Consider the following 8,415-nt stretch of genomic DNA (forward strand, 5'->3'; position numbering starts at 1 on the left):
AAGGGCAGGGGGTTGTCTCATAATTACCAGTTCTGACTCGGACCTGGGAGTCACGGGACATTGTTAAACAGTTGTGTTGTTCTACTATGTGTCAAGTTTCTACCTTTCCTCTGCTTGGCTTAGGTAAGGGTAACCTGGTGTGACTGCGTGACAGATAAAGGACAGAAAATACGGCTAGGCTCACACCTGCAGCATTTGTCAGTTCATTCTCAAATCGCCACCGACCTAGTGTGGCTTGCTTTCCACAGTGATGGGCATTTTGTCCGTTCTAAAACATCCCAGTTGTCCTTCACATGGGTGTCTATATGGTTGGGTAGCTTCTGAGCACTATTGCCATCTAAGAGATATGAGACATGTGAATACTTAGCCACTCTTTTTCTGAAAGGGTTTAAGTATCATGTATTTTGCCCCTTAAAAAAAACTAATGTAAGAGCCAGCCTGTGTGATGGTGGAGGTGCAATCCTCTAATCCCAGCACTCAGGAGACAAAGGCAGATGGTCTCGGAGTGTGAGGCCCACCTCATCTACAAAGTAAGTTCCAGGACAGCCAGAGCTACATAGAGAACCTCCTTCCCTCTTCCCTCCCTTCCCTCTTCTCTTCTCTTCTCTTCTCTTCTCTTCTCTTCTCTTCTCTTCTCTTCTCTTCTCTTCTCTTCTCTCTCTCTGTCTCTCTCTCTCTCTCTTTCTCTCATTTATTTATTTTATATATGTGAGTACACTGTGGCTGTCTTCAGACACACCAGAAGAGGGCATCAGATCCCAACCTCTAGAAAAACAGTCAGTGCTCACATCTGCTGAGCCATCTTTCCAGCCCAAGTAACCCTATACTCAACCCCCCTCCAAAAAAAAATCTATATACTATTAGTGTTAACACATGAGTAAATTTTTTTCTGATCAAGTGTAATTTTACATCAGTTTCAGATTCATGACCTCACCACCAACACACACACACACACACCCCGGCTTGCATGCGTCTCCACCATCGGTGTTTTTACCAGTGCAGAACATGCACATGTGGTGTTCTGATCCCACACTCACTCAACCGCCACCCCAGGCCTGTAGCTTGGACACACACTTCCATAGTTAGTATCTTACATGAAATGCCTATTGAGTACCCAAGGGCACCCATGTCCAGTTTCCAGCACTCACACTGGATGGGTCACAACCATCTGTAACTCCAGCTCAAGTGCCTGATGCCTTTGGTGTCAATAGGCACCTTCACTCATGTACAGACACACAATTACAATAAATCTTCCACGTCTAATGGTATGTGACTACCACTCCCAGACAGATTTTACTGACCTGAAAATGCCCTGGCTCCCATTATACTTCCCCCAGAGCCACTGGAGGTCATTGATCTTTATAATCTCCAGATTTCTGCCTTTCCCACACTGCCACATTATAATCTCCTCTACCACAGAGAAAGCTTTCTGTTCCAAAAGAGAGCCAAGGAGGGTTCAAATCCTTAACTCACCTTTTTAGCATCAGCCAACAGAACTGACAACCTGGGAAGGAAACTGGGAAGGAAGACAAAGCTCATTTTAATTAATGAGCTTTTGTTACATTTACCACGTTCCTATTGAAACACATACTCCAAATTTTCCGGATCATAGCCACGTCTCTTGGTGGTTTGGCTCTGTCTGCCCACTGCTGTGGGTCCTGCCATCATAAAACATTACACAGGGACAGAATGCTACCATGAAGGACTGTCTCAGTAAGGAGCTGAAAGTGGCCTAGACATCTCCTGAGATCCCAGCAGGAAAGTCACATGTGATACTCATGTGGCTGCACTAATGTGGAAGCTACAGAAGAAACTCATGTGGCTGCACTAATGTGGAAGCTACAGAAGAAAGTGGTGTGTGGTCTCCACATGGTTAGATGCCACTCCACTGTCTTCATCGAGAGCAGATGGAGGAAGTGTTGCGGCCTGCCCGCAGTCCACAACACGAACGGTTCAACTGAGAATGGCAGTTCGATCTGAAAAGAGAGGAATCTAGACGGGGCGGAAGAAAAAATGGAGCTAAGACAACATCCTGATCAAAGCTCAATTTTACTATTTCCAGACACTCAGTTATAAAGGAAGGGGGAGAGAACCCAATATCCCGCCAAGTAACTCAGGGTCCAGTAGCAGGACGAACACGTGTGTGCCTCCAGGCAGCAAAGGCAGGTTCTAGCAGTAGGCATGGCAGGACGAATGAGCAGGTAGCTCCACCCTTGAGCAAGCAGGTTCCAGGCTGGGGGAAGGGAGGCCACAGGAAGTGTCATTATCTGCACACATTAGGAAAGGAGAAAGGACAAGGTGAGTACCATCCCCAGTGTGATGGTGGTGCACAGTATCTGAAGTCCATGGGTACTTAACATTTCTCCCCACAGGACTGGAGAGACGGCTCAGCAGTTAAGAGCACTGCCACTTCCAGAGGTCCTGAGTTCAACCACATGGTGGCTCACAACCATCTGTAATGGGATCGGATGCCCTCTTCTAGTGTGTCTGAAGACAGCTACAGTGTGCTCGTCACATATATAAAATAAATAATTAAAAAAAAATTCGCCGGGTGTGGTGGCACACGCCTTTAATCCCAGCACTCGGGAGGCAGAGGCAGGCGAATTTCTGAGTTCGAGGCCAGCCTGGTCTACAGAGTGAGTTCCAGGACAGCCAGGGCTATATAGAGAAACCCTGTCTCGAAAAAAAAAAAAAAATCTCTCCACAGCTCCTTAATAGACCATCTATGTAAGTGAAGTCCCCTAAAGCCAAAGCAGGATCATTGGCCCGCTGACCTCCCCAAAGCGAAACTTTTATATAACAAGTTGTGAGGCTGGATGGGAGGGAAACAACACTATTAAACATGAAGAGCACTGGGAGGTGGTGAGAGCCCTGGGAGGTGGTGGTGCACGCTTTTAATCTGAGCACTTGGGAGGCAGAGGCAGGCAGATTTCTAAGTTCGAGGCCAGCCTGGTCTACAGAGTGAGTTCCAGGACAGCCAGGGCTACACAGAGAAACCCTATCTCAGAAAACAAAAACAAACCAACAAACAAACAAAAACCATGAAGAGCCACTCTGGGCGGTAGTAGGACACACCTTTTATCCCAGCACTTGAGAGGTAGAGGCAGGTGAATCCATGGGATCAAGGCCAGCCTGATCTACAGAGTGAGTTTCAAGACAGCCAGGGCTACAGAGAGAAATGTCTTGAAAAAAGAAAACCAAAACAATAATAATGATAATGTGAGCCACACTTCTAACTCCAGCATTTGAGGGGTGGAGACAAGAGGCTTGACAACAAGATCATCTTCTGCCTGGTCTACTTGTGACACTTTCCCAAAGACCCTGTCTCAAAAAAGAAAAAGAAAAAAAGAAATAAAAAAAAAAAGAGAGAATAACCATTCTGCCATACCAGTACTGAAAATGTGGTCGGTAATTCTCTAGGGGTTCTAAGAATTCAAGAATGTTCTCTAAGATTGTTCTTATAATGCTAAAATGTCATCTGCCTTTGCGATTGACTTGAGCACAGCTGAGTTTAACCACAAAGCCACCAGGGCATGGCTGGGAGGCCAAGCAGTGCTCTCCAAGTGTGAGTCCTCTTCCTCTGGAGTCCTTTCCCTTGAGTGTCCTCAGTGGAGGGAGGATGGTGACTAGAGTTCATGAACTCACCAAACACTAGGGGCTTTTGGGGGGGCGGGGTTTGAGACAGGGTTTCTCCCAAGTGCTGAGATTAAAGGCATGTGCCACCACTGCCTGGCAGAACTTGGGGCTTTTGAGAGACTTAATCATTGTTAGGAAACCTGAAACAGTCTTTCTCGAATAATATAGGAAAAAAAACCAATAAAGGATTTCTCCCAGAGTGGATATACAATGGTTATAGCAACAGCTAACACATATGTAGCATTTTTCCAGATCAGCTTTTTAAAAATTCTTTTCTATGGTATGTACACAAGTGTGTGTGCATGTGTGTGTGTGCATGCATGTGTGTGCATGTGAGTGTGAGTGCACGCTAGTGTGTGTGTGTGTGCACTAGTGCGCCATGCATGTACTCAGAGAGGCTAGAAGAGGCCAAGGAGGCTCCTGAAGCTCCAGACTTTTCCATCCTTGTGTCATTTAGAACTTCAGCTCCTGCAGAAATCTTTGCAGAGAGGGGTATTGTGCAAATCTTAGAAAATTAAACATTGAAGCCAAATCTGTTTTTATACTGTAAATATCAAACCAATCACACTGTTAAAAGAGCTCTGATGAAGCAGTAGACTATGCTGACTTTATCGGAGCTTTGATGACCGGAAGAATGAGCCTTTCAGCGTTGTCGCCCACTTTCATATTTGCAGTAGCCTTTTGGAGGCCCGGGTAATCCACTATGAATTTAAGGCTTGTAAATTCCACTTTTGGAAAAAAAATGTCATTGGAATTTTGGTAGGAATTGCATTGATTTATATATTTTTCTAAGTAGGGCTTCTATTTAAACAATAGTAAACCTTCCAAACCAACTGTCATGTGTTTCCATTTATTTAAGGTGTTCAGTTTATTATTGTAATGGGGTGTGCATGGGGTAAGAACAAGCTGAGAGAGTTGGTTCTCCTCTTCCACTGTGGGCTCCTGGGGCTTGAACTCAGGTCATAGGATACTGACTTTCACACAATAAATAAGAGTTCCTTCTTCCTTCTGCTGCTGTTGTTGCTGCTCGTTCTCCCCACTCTTCCTCCTCCTCCCCTTCTCCTCCCCTCCTCTCCCCCCTCTTCCTCCTCCTCCTCCTTATTATTCTTCTGCTTTTTTGTTTTTTGCTTGTTTTTCAAGACAGGGTATCTACATGTCGGCCTGGCTGTCCTGGAACTTGCTCTGTAGATGAGACTGGCCTCCACCTCTCAGAGCTCTGCCTGCTTCTGCCTCCTGAGTGCTGGGATTAAAGGGTGGGCCACCGCCTCCCTTCTTTTTTGTTCATATCTTTTTGAGTCAATCTAGGTAATTTGTGTGTTTCTAGGAATTGGTAGGATGTATTTAAATTACTTAATTTTGTTATATAATTATTTGTAGTATTTATTTATGGCTTTTTCAAGACAGGGTTTCTCTGTGTAGCCTTGGCTGTCCTGGAACTCACTTTGTAGACCAGGCAGGCCTCAAACTCAGAAATCCGCCTAGTACTTATTTTTTAATTCTTTTACTTTATATGCTTCTCTTTAAAAAGTACATTTACAAAAAGCCGGGCGTGGTGGCGCACGCCTTTAATCCCAGCACTTGGGAGGCAGAGGCAGGCAGATTTCTGAGTTCGAAGCCAGCCTGGTCTACAGAGTGAGTGCCAGGACAGCCAAGGCTACACAGAGAAACCCTGTCTCGAAAAACCAAAAAAAAAAAAAAAAAAAAAAAAAAAGTACATTTACTCTGTGTGTGCGCACGCGGGTGCATGCACGTGTGTGTAAGTTCATGTGCTCCAGCGTCAGGATCTGTGTGTGTGGTATATGTAGAGATGAGAGGACAATCTGATGAAGTTGGTTCTCTCCGTCCACCACATGGGTCTCAGTGTCAGACTCAGTGTCAGCTTGGCAGCAGGTGCCCTTACCTGCCGAGCCCTCCTGACAGTCCAAGTGCTTCTGTTTTAAAATCTATACCCTGTTGGGCATGGTGTGGTGCACACCTTTACTCCCAGCACTCGGGAGGCAGAGGCAGGCAGATTTCTGAGTTCGAGGCCAGCCTGGTCTACAGAGTGAGTTCCAGGACAGCCAGGGCTACACAGTGAAACCCTGTCTTGAAAAACCAAAAAAAAAAACAAAAAAAACAAAAAACAAAAAACAAAAAAAAACTATACCCCATACTAACCATATTTCAAATAGAGTAAACTAAAATAGGACAAAGTTAAAAAGAAGATATGCAAACACTCAAGTTTTATTTGCATATTCATTTACATAATAATGATACGCTAAATATCAAAGCAACAAAGAAAGATCCCAGAGAAATGGATGATAAATGTTTGTGCACAGAATTTTAAGATGTGTCAATATGACAAAGCACCACTACAAGAAAAGGAGAGAAAAGAAAAAAAAAAAAAGAGAAGAGAAGAGAAACTTGGAGAAAAATATTTGCAGGAAATATGCAATTTTTCATGTTAAATCTACTCTAAATCAAAAAAGCACCGAACACAAGATTTTGTGTGTGTACATAATTCATAAGTAACTATGCAAGTAAACAGCACACTTGCAAAAAGATTCACTTCACCAATAAAGTAAAAAATGTAAGATGCAACATATTTTGCCCATTATGGGGGCCAGGGAGTGGAATATGATGGTTTGTATATGCGAGGCCCAGGGAGTGGCACTATTAGAAGGTGTGGCCTTCTTGAAGTAGGTGTGTCACTGCCGGTGTGGGCTTTAAGACCCTCATGCTAGCTGCCTGGAAGTGAGTATTCTGCTAGCAGCCTTCAGATGAAGATGTAGAACTCTCAGCTCCTCCTGCACCATGCCTGCCTGGATGCTGCCATGTTCTTGCTTTGATGATTATGGACTAAACCTCTAAACATGTAAGGCAGCCCCAATTATAAGAGTTGCCTTGGTCATGGTGTCTGTTCACAGCAGTAAACCCTAACTAAGACACCCATCATTAATAAAAAGTCTTTCTCTCTTTACATTTATTTATTTAGTGTAATGTGTGTGTAGGTGTGCATGTGTGTTCTTGAATACGTGCTGGTGTTCTTGTAGAGGTCAGAGGACAACTTGAAGGAGTTGGTTCTCTCCTTCTGCAAGGCTAGTAGGCCCAGGGAATCAGACTCTGGCCTGACAGGCTTGGCCATGAGTGCCTTTACTGCTGAGCCACCACAATGGCTCTGAAGGATTCTTTAATACTTATATTGTTGTTGTTGTTTTGGTTTTTCGAGACAGGGTTTCTCTGTGTAGCCCTGGCAGTCCTGGAACTCACTCTGTAGACCAGGCTGACCTCTAACTCAGAAATCTGCCTGCCTCTGCCTCCCGAGTGCTGGGATTTCTTTATGATTTAAATCAATGAATTGCTATGATAGAATCTGTATATTATGGGAGATAAATTGGAAACTTTTAGCAGACGGTAGAAAAGTCTCATAGTTCTTGACCAAACAAGTACATTCCTTAAAACCTGTCGGGATAACAAAATATGGCCAAAGAGTCCTAAGAATGTGCATGCCGGCCTTGGTGGCTTATACCTTTAACCTCAGCAGAGGCAGGCAGAGCACATGAGATCTCCAAAGCTTAAAGGTCAGACTGGTTTACATATGGAGGTCCAGTCTAGCCAGGTCTAAATAGGGAGATTCCATCACAAACACAGACATGAAGAGGCAAGGGTGGTGGTACAGGTCTGTGGTCCCTAGCACTTGGGTTAGGAGCAGCCTTGTTTCAAAACAACAATAAAACCAGAATGATAATAACAGTAACAGTATTTATACTGAAATTTAAATATAAACTCTCCCATAACAAGATAAATAGTGTCAAAATCAAAAGATGGAAAATAATTTCCTGATGTCTTTGATGACATCAGGAAGTGATATTGAGTAACTGAGTTCAATTTATTAAAGTACTGGTTATAATATGCAAAGTAAACATTGACAAGGCTGTGGAGACATTGGAATCCATGCACACTTCTGGTGTTGCATTCAGCTCTAGCCCAGGCTTTAACATACAAAAAAAAAAAAAAAAAAGGAGAGAGGAGGACAGGGACTGCCTGGGAAGGGGTAAGTGTAACAGGAGTGTAACAAAGAACGCACAGGATCAAAACAAAGGATAAGAACGTTAATAAAACCCAGTATTTATAGCTCATATATTTGTAAAAACTTTTACAAATGTTGCCGCTGGGAAGTAGCTTGGCCATTCCTAAGGAATTAAATATGCTATGTTACAATCCCATTCCTAGATACATTCCTAAAAAAAAAAAAAAGAAAAGAAACGAAAGAAAGAGAAGGAGACTGGAAGCCGGCTAACAAGTAGTTGCCAGAGAATGAAGGAAAGCGAAGCTGGGAGCGATTACTTGAAAGGCAATGAATGTTCTTCCTAGTGACTTAGAAGTTTTGATGGGTTGTGCTGGTGCGTGCTTTGATCTCAGAATTCTGGATGCAGAAACAGGCGAGTCTCTTCGAGTTGGAGGCAAAATTGGTCCCAGGCTCCAGCCTGAACATTAAAAACAAACAAACAAGCCCTCTAATAGAGAGGTGACATTTGTACAACATTGTGATTGTACTACAGGTCACTAAATCGCTCACTTTGACTTTCCCTGATCAGTGTAGGGTCTGGTTAGTACTTAGGTGGAAGACCCCTTTGGGAATACTAGGTGCTGTAGACTTGAGAAACAAAGAGGTAAGTATGTTAAATGAACCTTAAATTTTAAAGGCTTCACAAAAATAAAACAAGGGAGAGACAGATAGTGGGGTAGGTCGTAATGAGGAAAGGAAGGAGAGGAGAAAGAGAGAAATATGAACTGCTT

Source organism: Mus caroli, unplaced genomic scaffold (genome assembly GCF_978045245.1).
Source record: "Mus caroli unplaced genomic scaffold, Mus_caroli_1 scaffold_4, whole genome shotgun sequence".
NCBI lineage: Eukaryota > Metazoa > Chordata > Mammalia > Rodentia > Muridae > Mus > Mus caroli.